A 20105-nucleotide genomic window follows, 5' to 3' on the forward strand; every position below is an offset into this window, starting at 1 on the left:
TGTTCACCCAGGGCAATGTACTCAGTCAACACCAGCAACAAATCACACAACGATGTGAGAGCAATCGGTAACTCACAGTTCAGGTAATGCAACTCTGCACTCAATTCAGTGCAGCACCAAGCAAGCCTCAAGCACCCCACAAATAGTAATCGTGAGCATACCAGCCACACACTCACACTCACAGGACTCCCTGGTTTGCGATCCCAAACCATTTTCAGGCACATTCGCCAGCTGTTCATCCTTTTTACTGCAGTGTTCGATAGTTTTTCTTGGCGACACTCAACATTCAGCACTGATGAAAGTAAAGTAGCTTATCTGAGGGTTTGCTCTGGGGGAGACGTCGATGTAGATCACAACTCTGTGAAAGGTCACCTCCCCAATTCTGGCATCATATGAAGTGTTCTGTGGCAAACTCTGTAAGATGTTTGACCATTCGATCGACAGGACAGACAACCTCCGAGCGGTTGTTTAGAATCCATCTAGGCGCCCATAGCATTGCACGCTGAAGAATTCCGCATCGTAGCAGCCGATGTGGGCTGGGACATCACAACACTGCAGGCCGCATTTAACAGCGGCCTGATGGACAAGATACATGATGAGCTGGTGCCTAGGGATGAACCACAACTGCTTGACGATCTTATTGTGCTGTACATTCTGTTGGATAACCAAGTGCAGGATCGGTACAGGGAGCAAGCCTGGAGGGGTCGGCCATCTTTGTCCTCTGCACCTTGGCAAGTCACTCTTACCTCTCTCCTGGGGCAGCGCTTCTCAGTCCTATAGTGCCACTGCTGATAGACCTATGCAGATCGGCGGGTCCCAGTTAGTACCAGAGGAGAGAGCACGACACTTTCAGGCTGGGGAGTGCATTTACTGTAGTGTTACAATGCATATCCTGAGAAATTGCCCCATTTGGCCAAAAGAGGCCACTCACCAGTGGATTCCAGGTTGTTGGTGAGTGGTAGTTGTACTACAGGTTTTCCTTTTCCCAGACTCAAATCCTTGCCATGAGCCAGCTCCATCAAGGCCATTTTTTGACCTTCATTAATTGAATCCAGGACAGAGGCTAGTTTAAATGATGAACATGTCATAAACAAACTTAGAAGAAGAAACTTAGAACTTCGAAGAACTGCCTAGGGCGTACAGTTGTAGATGTCACCACACTAACCTTTCAAGGTCATTTCAAGGTCATCTTGTGAAACCAAACCAAATTTGGATTCCTGAAGAATAAATATTTGACTGGCCATTTTAATGTGACGAACTAGACGCCGAACATGTTTTTTAAGGTCGGGAACATGTAAAAAGAGCTATGACACTGATGAAAAGATACATCTTTAATTAATAAAGATAACAAAGCAATGCTTTTGTCAAGACCATTCAATGCCCACTTTTATTTTTTTTTCAAAATAGGGAGAATGAGAAGAACAATAACAATAGCAATGGTAAATGATCCCTGTAACAAATGTGTACAATACTGTGTTGACTCAAGAACTATCCATCCATCCATCCATCCATTTTCTTCCGCTTTATCCGGAGTCGGGTCGCGGGGGCAGCAGCTCAAGCAAAGCCACCCAGACCTCCCGATCCACACACATCTCCCCCAGCTCCTCCAGGGGAACCCCAAGGCGTTCCCAAGCCAGCCGAGAGATGTAGTCCCTCCAGCGTGTCCTGGGTCTTCCCCGGGGCCTCCTCCCAATGGGACGTGCCCGGAACACCTCTCCAGCGAGGCGTCCAGGGGGCATCCCGAAAAGATGACCGAGCCACCTCAACTGATTCTTTTCGATGTGGAGGAGCAGCAGCTCAACTCCGAGCTCCTCCCGAGTGCCCAAGCTCCTCACCCTACCTCTAAGGGAGTGCCCAGCCACCCTGTGGAGGAAACTCATCTTGGCCGCTTGTACTCGCTTGTACTTAACAATTATTCTGTAACCCAATTTTCCCACCTTTCCGATACAAAACTGAAATAATTAATGCATTCTGTAACCCAATTTATTTAAAACCCACCCCTTTTTGATGCAAACTTTTTTTTTAATATGGACTTTTAATATGATATTACCGGTATTAATATATAAAGCCTAGTTTTATCAGAAATAGACTCAAGAACTATTTCTGATAAAACTAGGCTTTATATATTAATACCGGTAATATCATATTAAAAGTCCATATTAAAAAAAAAAATTGACGTGTAAAATTAGTCGACACTAAGTATAGTTATAGTTAACTATTAGGATATAGGGATAATGTTTTGTCTATTCTATAATCGATGGGGTGATAATCTTTGATGGTTATTTACCTTAATACTACGTATTAGTCATGTAAATCTTTTTACCTGCCCATTGCTCTTAGAAGTTTCTCCAGTTTTACATATCATTTTTGATGCAATAAAGGAAAGGACTGATGTTGGTAGGGTAGGGGTTTAGGTGTTAGTATTGGATTAATATGTGATTAAAGCTGAAGGCAAATACATTGTAGTTCTAGCACTGCAAATGGGCAACTCAGATCCGTGAGTCAACACTTTATTTAGTTAAGGCTGCATTATACATGCATTATACAATCCTGAATAAGTTTGCATCGAAAAGGGGTGGGTTTTAAATAAATTGGGTTACAGAATGCATTAATTATTTCAGTTTTGTATCGGAAAGGTGGGAAAATTGGGTTACAGAATAATTGTTAAGTTTTGCATCGGAATGGGTGGACTTCAAACAAATTGGGTTACCTAATGTATTGTTAAAATCCTGATTAAGTTTTGTATAGAAGGTGTGGGTTTAAATAAGGTTCCGGTGTTCTTTCTGTTCTGCTTGCCTGTTGTGCTTGCACATGTATGTGTTTGATGTTTAGTTAAGATTAGCATAAGAAAACAAGAAATGGGCAGGTAAAAAGATTTACAGGAGTAATAGTATTAAGGTAAATAACTATCAAAGATTATCACCCCATCGATTATAGAATAGACAAAACAATATCCCTATCTCCTAAATATACTCAACAAAAATATAAACGCAACACTTTTGATTTTGCTCCCATTTTGTATGAGATGAACTCAAAGATCTAAAACCTTTTCCACATACACAATATCACCATTTCCCTCAAATATTGTTCACAAACCAGTCTAAATCTGTGATAGTGAGCACTTCTCCTTGCTGAGATAATCCATCCCACCTCACAGGTGTGCCTTAGACTGCCCACAATAAAAGGCCACTCTGAAAGGTGCAGTTTTGTTTTATTGGGGGGGGGGGGGGGGGAGGGTACCAGTCAGTATCTGATGTGGCCACCATTTGCCTCATGCAGTGCAACACATCTCCTTTGCATCATCCGTGAAGAGAACACCTCTCCAACGTGCCAAACGCCAGCAAATGTGAGCATTTGCCCACTCAAGTCGGTTACGACGACGAACTGGAGTCAGGTCGAGACTCCGATGAGGACGACGAGCATGCAGATGAGCTTCCCTGAGACGGTTTCTGACAGTTTGTGCAGAAATTCTTTGGTTATGCAAACCGATTGTTTCAGCAGCTGTCCGAGTGGCTGGTCTCAGACCATCTTGGAGGTGAACATGCTGGATGTGGAGGTCCTGGGCTGGTGTGGTTACACGTGGTCTGCGGTTGTGAGGCTGGTTGGATGTACTGCCAAATTCTCGGAAACACCTTTGGAGACGGCTTATGGTAGAGACATGAACATTCAATACACGAGCAACAGCTCTGGTTGACATTCCTGCTGTCAGCATGCCAATTGCACGCTCCCTCAAATCTTGCGACATCTGTGGCATTGTGCTGTGTGATAAAACTGCACCTTTCAGAGTGGCCTTTTATAGTGGGCAGTCTAAGGCACACCTGTGCACTAATCATGGTGTCTAATCAGCATCTTGGTATTGCACACCTGTGAGGTGGGATGGATTATCTCAGCAAAGGAGAAGTGCTCACTATCACAGATTTAGACTGGTTTGTGAACAATATTTGAGGGAAATGGTGATATTGTGTATGTGGAAAACGTTTTAGATCTTTGAGTTCATCTCATACAAAATGGGAGCAAAACCAAAAGTGTTGCGTTTATATTTTTGTTGAGTAGTTAACTATACCATGTACACAGTGTCGACTAATTTTACACATCAAATTTTTTTTTAATATGGACTTTTAATATGATATTACCGGTATTAATATATAAAGCCTAGTTTTATCAGAAATAGTTCTTGAGTCAACACAATATTGTACACGTTTGTTACAGGGTTCATTTACCATTGCTATTGTTACTGTTCTTCTCATTCTGACTATTTTGGAAAAAAAATAGATGTGGCCATTGAATGGTCTTGACAAAAACATCACTTTGTTATCTTTATTAATTAAAGATGTACTTTTCATCAGTCTCATAGCTCTTTTTACATGTTCTTAAAAAACATGTTTGGCGGCTAGTTCGTCACATAAAAATGGCCAGTCAAACATTTATTCTTCAGGAATCCAAATTTGGTTTGGTTTCACAAGATGACCTTGAAAGGTCACTTGAAGGTCACACTGGAATTTGATGAGATACTATCACATTTATAACCAAAATAAACAATTTCAACCATGGTAAGATGAAACAGTGCGATCATAATAACGCTCGACATTTCAACACCTCAGTTATGGTCAGAAATGGCTTTCCCCCAGGTTTGACAATACATGTATGATGTGTAACCATAGCAATGGGCAATCATGGTGTGATCCCAAATTGCTTCCAATGTGAAGTGCATTGACTGCCCTCTCCAACAATACCATATAGTCCTTGCTGGTATGGAGCATATTATTTAAAAGGAAAGTTTTACATATGCAATGTGATAGCGCTCATGAACACTGAAAGTGTCACTTTTACATGTATGTTCAAGGTCATCCCAAGGTCACATACTGCAGCCAATGGTAATAAGCGATAGGTAGTCATAATGTTCCATTCCTCCTCTCTCAACATACCAACTTTGGTGTCAATCGGTCATTCCTTTTAGATTTCAGAAACAATCAAAGAGAAGCACTCCATTATTGGACTGTAAATCCCAGGTCATGGGCTGTTTCAGGTCATTGACCTTTGAAGGCCATTTCCATGGCAATGGCCCAGGGTCTGATTTTTATGAATGTCGAATTTGAACCCCTCAGGGGATTACCTTTCCAATGGTACCACATTTGTCCTAAAATATACTTTGGCACACAAAGTCCAAAATTTTGGGGGTTGGCTTCTAGACCAATGGTCATCTATTTAGACAACATCCTCATTTTTTCTGAAGACCAGAAGGAACACCAGGTGCATATTCATCAGGTCCTCCAGTGGCTGTGGGAAAACTGGCTGTTCGTTAAAGCTGAGAATTGTCCATTCCATTTTCCCTCTGTTTCTTTGCTAGAATTCCTCATCCCAAAAAGATTCATGCAGTACTGAATGGCCAACTCCTATCACACTAAAGCAGCTTCAATGGTGTGTCAGGTTCATCAATTTCTACTGCAAATTCATCTGTAACTACTTCCACTCACTGCCTTTACCTCACCTACGAATCAATTCCAGTGGACAGCTGCAGCTGCCCAGGCCTTTATACAACTCAAACGCCTATTCACCTCCACACAGTAAATTTTGCAGAGTAAAATTTACTCTGCTGGGATAACATTTTGTCCCAGCCCAAATAAAGTTAAATATACTCTATCAAAGTGCTAAATAAACTCTATCACAGTGTAAATTCAACTCTTATTGGAGTAGAAACACTTGATTTGACAAGGCAGTAGAGCTGATTTTTTTTTTTTTTTCCAATTCTGCAAATAATGCATACACACGTGCAGCATGTAAATATGACATTAACAACCAGGATAACACATGAAAGCATAAAAGCTTATTTACAGTTTTCCTTTTCATATGGCTAGCATACTGGTACAGTTTTGTTTTACGCTTTTTACTCTTTTAATTCATGTTATTAGTAATTGGAGTGGGCCGCGGCCTCAACTTCACCTACATTCTGGGTCTTTTAGTGAAGTTTAGGGCTAGCGGCCGGCGATCACCTTAGTATTTCTTCAGTTTTCTTCTTGATTAATGCTGGCAAATTATACAGTATTTTTTTGTCTTTCTGATGCCTGATTCTGTTTTTTCTCTGTTTAAGGTGCAGCTCCATCCAAAGATGGGAGTTGTGTTTGTGTTGGCGACCCTCCTGTCCTGTGCACCAACAGCAATTCTTGTATATTCGTCCGTGAATTGTTCTGTGAATTATTTCTGTAATTTATGTTTGTAGCATGGCCCAAGCAGAGGGTCACCCCTTTGAGTCTGCTCTGCTTGAGGTTTCTTCCTCAGAGGGAGTTTTTCCTTACCACTGTTGCTCTGGGGGTTGGTAAGGTTAGACCTTGCCTGTGTGAAGCGCTTTGAGGCAACAATGTTGTGATTTGGCGCTATATAAAGGAAATAAAAAATTGAAATAAAAAATTTTTAATTCCAATGTGGTCCTCATTTTACTCTATAATAGAGTGTATTTTACTCTATTTAGACTGGGACCAAGTGTTATCCTGGCAGAGTATATTTTACTCAGCAAAATTTACTGTGCACACCCATTCTCATTCAAATGGACCCTAGCCACCAGTTCACGGTGGAGGTCGATGCCTCCGACAGTGGGATCAAGGCTATTCTGTCACAGAGTGGGTCATATAATAGATTACATCCCTGTGCATTTTTTCTCATCACTTGTCTCCAGCTGAGGTAAACTACAATGTAGGTAGCTGGGAACTGCTACCCACCACTGGTTTCCTTTGTCCACTTCTAATCCCGCATCACCCCTGGTCGAACATCTGTTTGTTTTTTGTTGCTTGTCTTCCACCCTCCAATGGACACACACAGTCGTCCTCATTTCTTTGCCAGTACGTGGAGCTGATCGTCATCTACACCTGTGGTTGTGGCACACCTGCCTCAATCAGCAATGTCCCAATTAAGCCTCAGGTGAACAGGACCCACTGGCTTCCCGCACCTGCAGCCTCAACCAGTGTCCTCTGGTGTCCTCACTTCCTGGTCTCCACCCCACCACATCATGAACACAATTACAATAAACTGTTATCATTTCCTGCCTCATTGCAGTTGAGTCTGTTTTAGTTCCCAGTCTTTGCACAACATGTGTAGGATTTGAAAAATAATTCTGAATGTCATCCGGCTAGGAAGCGAGACAAACTGAATCTGGCTGGGGCAGGATTGCCAACCCTAGTCTGGATGTGTCCCAGATAATGTGTTTCTGTACTCCATGTTAATATGTGCTGTGCTGTGTTTTTAGATAAGATTTAGATTTAGATCAAATTCTGTTGAATATTTGGTCTGTAGGTTCTGTTATCTTCTCATCATAAGTGAACTCCAACAAGGTCGCTCTGAATCAGAAAGAATCCTACATTTTCAATAGCACTTGTTTGTCCAAATGAATTAAACTACCTCACCAAGAAGACTACAGTCAGACTGAAACAGACCAAACAGGTTTTGGTGTTAAAGCATCGAACACCTTCAAAATTCCCACAGAGACTTTCCCATCGGTGTCCAATAGACAGGCTGTCTGATGAAGCACGTCTCCAGCACCTGCAGGGATTTGATTGATTGTTGCTGGACAAAGGGGCAGCTTATTCTTTCTGGCTGTCAATCAAAAACTGCTACAAAGTAATCACTTCAGAGGCAAGCATTAGGCGCAAGCTAAAAAGATGCTTTGAAAACAGCAACCTTGTCAGCAGAGAGTAGGGATGATTGACTGTGGTGACACGCCAGGCCTTCAGGATGCTCACAGCTCGAATCAGGAGTGACTCACACAGGGTGTACGTGCCCTCATTTTGCACACAGCCCCATGTGCGTCGTGGACGTTATTTATGTTGAGCGTTCATCTTTGTGCGTCTGCAGGAGAGGCGGCTGATAGGGCGGTGAGATTATCCACTGTGACAGCGCATCAGCACCGGCCTCTCTGCGCCTTTATTTCCCCACTGGGACTCTTTGACTGTTCATTCATTCATTGTATCGCGTCTGAGTCTTAAAGGAGACGATGTGACAAGACCCAAGCTGTGGAAATTTGGAGACACACAGAAAATGAAAAAAATCACAAAGTCCACACATGCAGAAAAATGTGAGTTTGTGTTCATTTGTTTTTCATGTTGCCTCAGTGACTGCAAAAGATCACTTTCAAGTCGTGATGTAATGATTGCCGGAAGGCAGCAAGGATTTTCAGGATGCTAATTGTCCCAAAAGCTCGAGCTGTCAGTGATGAAATGAGTTGCAGTTTTACAAATTTTGTATGATATCTTGTGTTCAAATTTAACAAATTAGAGATCGTGATCAATGCTTGGGAAAAGTTTCATACTCTGCGGTCCGAGAGCATTTTTTTGGACAGTTCACTCGCCTGGCATAAATGTTTTATTATTGCTGTTAACAGCTCTCCCTGCATCCCACAATCAAGTTTTATGTCTCTTTTTTTTCAAGACAACCTGTGCTTTCAGAATATATATGTTTTTGTTGTGTTATATAAGTGTAATAAAGGTTTACAATCACAAATAGGCAAGGAAAAAATAAAGCGAAAAATAATTTTCCACACACATTTATTCAAAACACACAGCAAATTATAATAAGCACTGTTTTGACACTTTATAAAGGCAATTTGAGGTCTTGTGTCAAAGACTGTACAACAAAAAAGGTTCAAACAATAAACACAAATGCACATTTTGAACAATATATACAAAATGGTCTATGCGTTTTGTTGTCCATTGATATGGTAAACAAGTGCTTCACGCAGAGAAAGCAACAGTGTTATCCAGTAACATTCACATGCAAACTAGTGGAGCAATCCTGATAGTTACACACTCTTTGTTTGAGCACGTGAGATTGTCATCAGAGGCTCTCCGTGATCACTGTGCGTAATGGCGCAGAGCACACTGAGTATGTACTAATAGTATACTATACTATAGTACTACTACTATAGTAATATATGTATAGTATGCACACACATATGCATGCACATACACAGTGATGTGCATCAGCGTTCTGCCATGGGCGGTGCACAGCTCCACACTGGGAGCAGTTTGGGGATTAAGGACCATCCTCACATGTACTTTACTGAGTTTCTTATTTGATGGGGGATTGAAGTGATGATCCTCTGGTGACAGCAACATTAGGTTTACTGGAGTTTACATATATGAAAATTCAGTAAAGTATTGTATATCTTCTATTATACATTCCAAATCTAAGGTGGAACTATACTAGTGTATACTAAGGTAAATCTAAATATCTTTAAAAAAAAAAGAGCAGTGCCACTCAGGCGCCTGGTCTTGAGAACCAGGCTCATATTATTACTTCTATTTTGTCATTTGATTTTTAAATGCACGACAATGGAAATAAGTGTTTTCAGTTTCTTATGTCATCCATGTATTTTTGATGTGTTTACAATTTTGTACTTCCACTGCACTTACTAAATAAAATCACACACACACGCACTCATGCTTTTAATATGAAGATGATTTACTGCCCCCTTCTGGAATGATGTGTGAGTCCATAATGTAGTTAGCACCATCCATTGTTCAGTGTTGTTAGCTAATATCTGCACTGCAGTTTCTCCAAAAATATTATTCCTATCAACATTTTGTGTTTGCGCCTTCATCCTTGACCCAACCTAAATACGCATACCAAACGGCAACCTACCAGTTTCTCCATGATCAAAGTTATGCACGCGCACCTTTTTGTCTTTCTTGCATTCTGCTGCAAGCACATGCTTCAAATTTTACGCACACACAGAGATGGATGTGGAAGACATGAAATGTAGTGCAGTTTTTACTCATGGTAATGAGAACATGACAATTAATCTCAGTAAACCAAATGAACAACAAAGGACAATAAAACAATAACATTAACAAAACTGTTAAACTAACATGAACCACAATAATAAGTCCCTTTGACCGCTCCCTTGTTTGCACTCGGGGTCGCCACAGCAAATCCAAGGTGGATCTGAATTGGCACAGATTTTACGCCGGATGCTCTTCCTGACGCAACTCCACTTCACATGGAGAAATGTGGCAGGGGTGGGATTTGAACCAGGAACCTTCTGCACTGAAACCAAGCGCAAAGTTTTACGCCGGATGCCCTTCCTGACGCAACTCCAGTTACCTGGAGAAACACACACAGCCGTTGGTGTTCCAAAGAGGTCTCCCATCCAAGTACTAACCAGGTCCCGCACTGCTTAGCTTCTGAGATCTGACGGGATCAGGCTTACACAGAGTAGACCGGCTGCAACATGAACCACAATAACAACATTTAAAATCCCAAAACCCGGAAGTCCCATGGTACATTGTAGCACAATGTCCATTGTTCACTGAACTCCATGTAGTTCTGTGTTGCTGCCACCTTGTGGCAGCAGTACTACAGGAAATAGAGTGGTTGTACAACAGCAGCTGTGCAACATTCTGAATGCAAAATATTTTTGGAAACATGCACTTCTAGCCAAAAACGAAGAAAGACAAATATGAAAAGAGAATTCATTTCAGTTTTTATTTCATGCAAATAATTTTAGTCTCGTCTTTTTTCATCAACAATAATGGCCCCTTCACACATAGTGCGAAGTGTGGACAATTTGTGAATGAAAATGGCGAAACAGTGCAAAACAGTTCGAAATCAGTGCACCATGAAACATCGCGCAGGCGAGCAGGCGTGCACGATGCCAGCATGACGGTTTGTGCATGCAACTGTGTCTGTTGGGCAGGAACAGCAGCTCATGCTGCTGCAGCTGCTCACATTGTGCTCCATGGGATGAGCTGCACCACATCGCGCTGCTGATTTGGAGGAAAATGAAATAAAAAGCAGCTGTATAATTAGTGAATATTCATGGGTTGATATAAATAATACATAAAGGGGGCACACAATACAGAACTCAGTGGTTAAATAACCCTGGCCAAAAACAAAACAAAACACAACATTCACAGGATTTGAACCCACACATCCTAATTACCAGATGGCAACTCTACCACTGCACCACAATCACTGTCTTGTAAAAGGAGAGTGAAATGGCCCTAATCAACAACCAGACAAATGTATTTTCTCAAAAAAGAAGAAGAAAAACAAAACAAAACACTGTGATGACTGACCAAACAGCATTTGCTACAGTGTATTTCTGCTGATATGTGATTGAACGTGGTGTATTTGTCGTACTGTTGGCCTGTCAGAAAAGCCTTTGTGAGAAAGCCCCCACTTTTTCACAAAGTGACCAGTCTTCCCAATTTCCTTGACCAAATTTATGATGCTTCAAGGGAGCTATGGATCAAAGACACTTGTTGAAACAGATCTGGGCAAAACCAGTTCAAACTGAATTTATTAGACATTTTAATGAAACCTGTCCAAAGTTAGAGGATGTCTAGACAACAACAGCCACCTGGACGAAGGACACAGACCCCCGATATGCAGATATACTTTCTATGTTTAAAAATGACAGCATTTCTTAACCTTACTACTTTGTCTGGAAACAGCTATTTTTCTAACTTTGTGGCTACTTCTCATATCATGCATTGAAGCAAAAGCTGCAATCTCGCACACCTCTTTGCCACGATAAACAATATTACAGCTGTTTGATCACATTTTGCAAATCTTGTTCAAAAACTATGCATTTGAACCTGCTATTGTGCGTGATTAGTGGGAATAAGTGGGGAGGAATAAGTTTCATTACAGTAGAAGTCTTTCTGAAAGCGCTGTAACTAGGCTTAAGGATATGATTCCTTCTTTGTTATGTTCTTCAATGCCATATACCAACACAGTGCAGAGTAGCTCCCTAAACTCTGTGAGTGAGATAGATTTTCTCGTCAATAGTTTTACATCCTCATTGAGCACAACTTTGGATGCTGTAGCTCCTCTGAAAAAGAGAGCCTTAAATCAGAAGTGCCTGACTCCGTGGTATAACTCACAAACTTGCAGCTTAAAGCAGATAACCCGTAAGTTGGAGAGGAAATGGCATCTCACTAATTTAGAAGAGCTTCACTTAGCCTGGAAAAAGAGTCTGTTGCTCTAAAAAAAAGCCCTCCATAAAGCTAGGACATCTTACTACTCATCACTAATTGAAGAAAATAAGAACAACCCCAGGTTTCTTCTCAGCACTGTAGCCAGGCTGACAAAGAGTCAGAGCTCTATTGAGCCGAGTATTCCTTTAACTTTAACTAGTAATGACTTCATGACATTCTTTGCTAATAAAATTTTAACTATTAGAGAAAAAATTACTCATAACCATCCCAAAGACATATCGTTATCTTTGGCTGCTTTCAGTAATGCTGGTATTTGGTTAGACTCTTTCTCTCTGATTGTTCTGTCAGAGTTATTTTCATTAGTTACTTCCTCCAAACCATCAACATGTCTATTAGACCCCATTCCTACCAGGCTGCTCAAGGAAGCCATACCATTAATTAATGCTTCGATCTTAAATATGATCAATCTATCTTTATTAGTTGGCTATGTACCACAGGCTTTTAAGGTGGCAGTAATTAAACCATTACTTAAAAAGCCATCACTTGACCCAGCTATCTTAGCTAATTATAGGCCAATCTCCAACCTTCCTTTTCTCTCAAAAATTCTTGAAAGGGTAGTTGTAAAACAGCTAACTGATCATCTGCAGAGGAATGGTCTATTTGAAGAGTTTCAGTCAGGTTTTAGAATTCATCATAGTACAGAAACAGCATTAGTGAAGGTTACAAATGATCTTCTTATGGCCTCAGACAGTGGACTCATCTCTGTGCTTGTTCTGTTAGACCTCAGTGCTGCTTTTGATACTGCTGACCATAAAATTTTATTACAGAGATTAGAGCATGCCATAGGTATTAAAGGCACTGCGCTGCGGTGGTTTGAATAATATTTATCTAATAGATTACAATTTGTTCATGTAAATGGGGAGTCTTCTTCACAGACTAAGGTTAATTATGGAGTTCCACAAGGTTCTGTGCTAGGACCAATTTAATTCACTTTATACATGCTTCACTTAGGCAGTATTATTAGAAAGCATTGCTTAAATTTTCATCGTTACGCAGATGATACCCAGCTTTATCTATCCATGAAGCCAGAGGACACACACCAATTAGTTAAACAGCAGGAATGTCTTACAGACATAAAGACATGGATGACCTCTAATTTCCTGCTTTTAAATTCAGATAAAACTGAAGTTATTGTACTTGACCCCACAAATCTTAGAAACATGGTGTCTAACCAGATCCTTACTCTGGATGGCATTACCCTGACCTCTAGTAATACTGTGAGAAATCTTGGAGTCATTTTTGATCAGGATATGTCCTTCAATGCGCATATTAAGCAAATATGTAGGACTGCTTTTTTGCATTTGCGCAATATCTTTAAAATTAGAAAGGTCTTGTCTCAGAGTGATGCTGAAAAACTAATTCATGCATTTATTTCCTCTAGGCTGGACTATTGTAATTCATTATTATCAGGTTGTCTTAAAAGTTCCCTGAAAAGCCTTCAGTTAATTCAAAATGCTGCAGCTAGAGTACTGACGGGGACTAGAAGGAGAGAGCATATTTCACTCATATTGGCCTCTCTTCATTGGCTTCCTGTTAATTCTAAAATAGAATTTAAAATTCTTCTTCTTACGTATAAGGTTTTGAATAATCAGGTCCCATCCTATCTTAGGGACCTCATAGTACCATAGCACCCCAATAGAGCGCTTTGCTCTCAGACTGCAGGCTTACTTGTAGTTACTAGGGTTTTTAAGAGTAGAATGGGAGGCAGAGCCTTCAGCTTTCAGGCTCCTCTCCTGTGGAACCAGCTCCCAATTCGGATCAGGGAGACAGACACCCTCTCTACTTTTAAGATTAAGCTTAAAACTTTCCTTTTTGCTAAAGCTTATAGTTAGGGCTGGATCAGGTGACCCTGAACCATCCCTTAGTTATGCTGCTATAGACTTAGACTGCTAGGGGGTTCCCATGATGCACTGAGTGTTTCTTTCTCTTTTTGCTCTGTATGCACCACTCTGCATTTAATCATTAGTGATTGATCTCTGCTCCCCTCCACAGCATGTCTTTTTCTGATTCTCTCCCCTCAGCCCCAACCAGTCCCAGCAGAAGACTGCCCCTCCCTGAGCGTGGTTCTGCTGGAGGTTTCTTCCTGTTAAAAGGGAGTTTTTCCTTCCCACTGTCGCCAAGTGCTTGCTCACAGGGGGTCGTTTTGACCCTTGGGGTTTTTCTGTAATTATTGTATGGCTTTGCCTTACAATATAAAGTGCCTTGGGGCAACTGTTTGTGATTTGGTGCTATATAAATAAAATTGATTTGATTTGATTTGATTAGTGGTGTCAAACTCATCAGTAAATGAGCAACTTTTGCTTAATCCATCAATGTGGAACATACAGATTGCACAAAAATGTGATGTGATAGAGGAAATATGAGTTCAGATTCGGATTCTACATCCCCAAAATTACCCTACGTCGGTTCTCAAAGTCCATGCAAGAATTTTTTTTTTTTTTTTTGACCAGTGTCATTAATGAATTGTCATAGTGGAAACAGTGTGTCCGATAATCATTTCCTGCTTCTTGGATGGTTTAATATGATGAGTCAGTCAGCTTATATTTTGTTTGCCAAAGAAGAAAGAAGGTACATGTCATTTATTGTATATGATATGTTTTTCAAGTAACTTTCCTTGGGAGAAACCTGAGACCAAGTGGCTGGAGCTTCTGACCATGTGCATAGCCTCTTTACAGTCACCCTGGAACAAAGAAACTCTGGCTTCTGCTCTTTTGCTTTTTTACTCTTTCCCATTAGCCATTCTCATTGACCCTGCTCACGCTCTATCTTTTAGCTCATGGCTTTTGTTTCATTGTCTTTCTTTTTGTTCTACAGCTGTCATGATGCACCAGTTGTACCAGTTGTTTTTAATAACTTTTAATGCATGAGTCAAGCCCTCTGCATTTTGAAGATAACTTCCGAGCTTAGTTTTTCAAATTAAGAGCGAATTTACGACTTCCAAATTCTTTATTTTTCCACTCAATACCAAATGTTTTTTTTTTTGTTAACGTTAATCTTTCTCCACAACTTTCTTTGCAAAGCCTTGAACTTTTTCTGTTTTACAAAGACTTTAAATTGTTCTTCCAAAAGTTCTGGAAGCTGCCAGAGCGTTTTTCATAGTAAACACTGAAGACTTCATACTGGATCAGTTGGTGAAACAAGCTCTACGAAACTGCCAAACTATCATATTCAGTCCTGCTGGGAAAATGAGCTGAATCCACACCTGTTGTCATCTGGGAGACCCAGTGGGGTTACCTAGATGCAAGTCAATTAAATATAGTCAGAAAGGCTCATCAGGAAATGGACCGGACTGGACCTTTCCACTACACCTGATCCAAAGGACCCAAACAAGTGAACCTTCAAGTATTCCGATGGTCTTTGCTGTCAGTGATGCAAAGTGCTTTTGTTGTTTAAGTTTGTTTATAACAATAACAACAATTTGTGAACCCAAAATTTACCACTAAATTTAAACCAGGTTTATTCTTATTAAATTTCATTCTTTCATTTCTCTTGCATTTCACATGTCAACATCAACATATCATCTCAGTAATACAGATATGAATCATTATCCATATTGTCAAAATCTCAGTCACATTTGTTTGTACCTGTACATATGTAAATAAATGTTAATATTACACCTGTTGTTTGTCTTGTGTCCAGGTGAAGACAGATGTTTAATTAATTGTATCCAGAACCTTTCAGATCAAAGAGTGATTAATATTGATCATATTGATCATAACATGATCAAGTTCCTGTGATATGCATATACCCCTGTCAAGATATTTAATCAAATTCTAGTACATTTCATGAAATACTAGTGCATTGCTCATTGGGATCCACAGGCTCTAGATTAGGTAGTGTTTATAAAATATGTAGCTGTTCTTGTTGTTATGTGGGCCGCTGAAGAGGAGGTACTGCTGGCCCACCACCACCAGAGGGCGCCCTGCTTGGAGTGCGGGCTCCAAGCACGAGAGGGCACCAGACCCAGAAGAAGTGACAGCTGTCAGTCATCCTCTCCACCAGCTGTCACTCGTTCATCATCATCATCACCACCATAAAAGCCGGACTGCAACTCCACCTCCTCGCCGAGAAATCGCAACGACTGAAGAGGTAATTTCTCTGCTGACTGGCACTTTGTGTGTAATAACCTGAACTTCTGTTGCAGCCGTTTTCCTGGAGTGTTGCCTTGTCTGGGGGATTGGCGTTTGGTGTGACAGCGACTGCTTCGCCTCACACCCCAACCCAGATAAGTGGTTAACCAGGAGCTGCATAAGTGTGTGATTGGAGGTGGAGGTGCTCCCTCCTAACTGTGTATGGACTGTGGATTACTGAGTGTGCAGACTCACACTCAGTCATCTTATCTCTGCTTTCTGCCAGCAGTACCAGGGTCGACAGCCGAAGACAGAGGCCACCTGGGGACTCGGGACTTGGCGGCTCCGGTGTTCTTCAGACCGTTGGTGGTGGAAGCCGTGTGGGACGCGGCTTCTGTCTCGTCGGGGGTCTTCTACCTTCGAGCCTGCCCACACGTCACCTGGTGTCAATTGACTGTGCAGATTTCTGTGAATTTAGTTGTGTATTATCACAACATTAAATTGTTACTTTTTGGCTTATTCATTGTCCGTTCATTTGCACCCCCTGTTGTGGGTCTGTGCTACGACACCTTCCCAACAGGATTTCTCGGCCATTCGTAATGGACTCCGAGGGGCGTCAACCCGAGTTTGAACGGCCAATGAAAGAGCCAGGAGTGCAGGCGTCAGCGGGAGGCGTGTTGAGTGAGCTGCAGCAAATTTTAACCGCCTTCACGGCTCGGCTGGATTTAGTGGCCGAGCAGAATGTTCTCCTTAACCGGAGGGTGGAGGCTCTCACCGCCAGGGTGGAAGCGCACGATCAGGGCGGTGCTGCAGCCACTCCTCTGGCTGGTCCTGGGCCTGTAACAGACGTTCCACTGGTCGTTCAACGACCCCCCCCCCCACCGTCCCCTGAAGCATACATAGTCAGCAGAGAAATTACACATCAGACACAGCCAGTGACCTTGGTTGTGTCTGGAAATCACAGGGAGGAGATCGTGTTCCATGTAACACCTTCTACCTCCCGAGTGATTTTGGGATTTCCATGGATGGTGAAGCACAATCCCCGGATAGATTGGCCGTCTGGGGTTGTGACGCAGTGGAGCGAAACCTGCCACCGGGAGTGTTTAGGATCCTCGGTTCCTCCCGGCACGACGGCTAATGAGGAGGTTAAAGTCCCCCCCAATCTATCGGCGGTGCCAAAGGAGTACCACGATCTTGCTGACGTTTTCAGCAAAGATCTGGCGCTCACTCTTCCCCCGCACCGACCGTACGATTGTGCCATCGATTTGGTCCCGGGCGCTGAGTACCCGTCCAGTAGGTTGTACAACCTCTCACGTCCGGAATGCGAATCATTGGAGACCTACATCCGGGACTCTTCAGCTGCCGGGCTGATCCGGAACTCCACCTCCCCGATGGGTGCTGGTTTCTTTTTTGTGGGCAAAAAGGACGGCGGACTCCATCCATGCATTGATTACAGAGGGCTGAACGAGATCATGGTTCGCAACCGATACCCGTTACCTCTGTTGGATTCAGTGTTCACGCCCCTGCATGGAGCCCAAATTTTCACTAAATTCGATCTTAGAAACGCGTACCACCTGGTTCGGATCCGGAAGGGAGACGAATGGAAGACGGCATTTAACACCCCATTAGGTCACTTTGAGTACCTGGTCATGCCGTTCGGCCTCACTAACGCCCCTGCGACGTTCCAAGCTTTGGTAAATGACGTCTTGCGGGACTTCCTGCATCGGTTCATCTTCATATATCTGGACGATATACTCATCTTTTCCCCGGACCCTGAGACCCATGTCCAGCATGTACGTCAGGTCCTACAGCGGTTGTTGGAGAACCGGCTGTTTGTGAAGGGCGAGAAGTGCGAGTTCCACCGCACTTCTTTGTCCTTCCTGGGGTTCATCATCTCCTCCAACTCCGTTGCCCCTGATCCGGCCAAGGTTGCGGCGGTGAGAGATTGGCCCCAACCAACAAGCCGCAGGAAATTGCAGCAGTTCCTCGGCTTTGCACATTTCTACAGGAGGTTCATTAAAGGTTACAGTCAGGTAGTTAGCCCCCTGACTGCCCTGACCTCCACCAAGGTCCCCTTCGCCTGGTCAGATCGGTGCGAAGCCGCGTTCCAGGAGTTGAAACGCCAGTTCTCGACTGCACCAGTTCTGGTGCAGCCTGATCCTGATCGCCAGTACATAGTGGAAGTGGACGCCTCTGACTCAGGGATAGGAGCCGTGCTGTCCCAGAGCGTGGAGGCTGATAAGGGTCTCTATCCTTGTGCCTATTTTTCCCGCAGGTTGACCCCAGCTGAACGGAACTATGACGTCGGCAATCAGGAGCTCCTCGCGGTGAAGGAGGCTCTTGAAGAGTGGAGACACCTGCTGGAGGGGGCATCGTTGCCTTTCACGGTTTTCATGGACCATCGGAACCTGGAGTACATCCGGACCGCCAAGCGGGTGAACCCCAGGCAGGCCCGCTGGTCTCTGTTCTTCAGGCGCTTTGACTTCCGGATCACGTACCGCCCCGGGACCAAGAACCAAAAATCAGATGCATTGTCCTGGGTGCATGAAGAAGAAGCCAAAGCGGGGCTGTCGAACCCCACCGAGACCATCATCCCCGAGTCCACTGTCGTGGCCTCCCTCACCTGGGACGTGGAGAACACCGTCCGGGAGGCCCTGGCAAGGAGCCCGGACCCGGGGACCGGCCCCAAGAACAAACTGTACGTCCCACCAGAGGCAAGAGCTGCCGTATTGGACTTCTGTCACGGGTCCAAGCTGTCCTGTCATCCCAGAGTGTGTAGGACCGTGGCAGTAGTCCAGCAGCGCTTCTGGTGGGCGTCCCTGGAAACCGACGTCCAGGACTACGTCCAGGCCTGTACCATCTGCGCCAGGGGCAAGGCAGACCATCGGAGGACTTCGGGACTCCTCCAACCCCTGCCGGTGCCTCATCGCCCCTGGTCTCATATCGGCCTGGACTTCATCACGGGCCTCCCGCCGTCCCAGGGCAACACCGTAATTCTCACGATAGTGGACCGGTTCTCCAAGGCGGCCCACTTCGTGGCCCTCCCGAAGCTCCCGACGGCCCAGGAGATGGCAGACCTCCTGGTCCACCACGTCATGTGGCTGCATGGGATTCCATCAGACATTGTTTCAGATCGTGGTCCCCAGTTCTCTTCGCAGGTGTGGAAGAGTTTCTGTAAGGAGCTGGGGGCCACCGTGAGTCTCTCGTCCGGGTACCACCCCCAGACAAACGGCCAGGCAGAGCGGGCTAACCAGGAGCTGGAGCAGGCCCTTCGCTGCGTCACCTCCGCGCACCCGGCGGCCTGGAGTCACCATCTGGCCTGGATCGAGTATGCCCATAACAGCCAAGTTTCGTCTGCTACCGGCCTCTCCCCTTTTGAGGCATGTTTGGGGTACCAGCCCCCATTGTTCCCACTGGTGGAGGGAGAGGTCGTGTACCCTCGGTCCAGGCCCACGTCAGGAGGTGCCGCCAGGTGTGGCGGACCGCCCGCTCTGCCCTGTTAAAGGCCCGGACAAGGGCCAAGGCCCATGCGGACCGCCGGCGTTCCCCGACCCCCACATACCAGCCTGGGCAGGAGGTGTGGCTCTCGACCAAGGACATCCCTCTGTGTGTCGACTCCCCGAAACTGAAAGACAGGTTCATTGGTCCATTTCGTGTTCTCAAGATCATCAACCCGGCCGCAGTGAAGCTCCAACTCCCGGCTTCACTGCGGATTCACCCTGTTTTTCATGTTTCCCGTCTAAAGCCACACCACACCTCGCCCCTCTGTGCTCCGGGACCTACTCCGCCTCCTGCCCGGCTCATTGACGGGGAGCCTGCCTGGACAGTCCGCAGGCTCCTGGACATCCGTCGTAAGGGCCGGGGGTTCCAATATCTGGTGGACTGGGAGGGGTATGGACCTGAAGAACGCTCCTGGGTGAAGAGGAGCTTCATCCTGGACCCGGCCCTCCTGGCCGATTTCTACACAAGACATCCGGACAAGCCTGGTCGGACGCCAGGAGGCCCCGTTGAGGGGGGGTCCTGTTATGTGGGCCGCTGAAGAGGAGGT

The sequence above is a fragment of the Thalassophryne amazonica genome, chromosome 2 (assembly GCF_902500255.1).
Source record: "Thalassophryne amazonica chromosome 2, fThaAma1.1, whole genome shotgun sequence".
NCBI lineage: Eukaryota > Metazoa > Chordata > Actinopteri > Batrachoidiformes > Batrachoididae > Thalassophryne > Thalassophryne amazonica.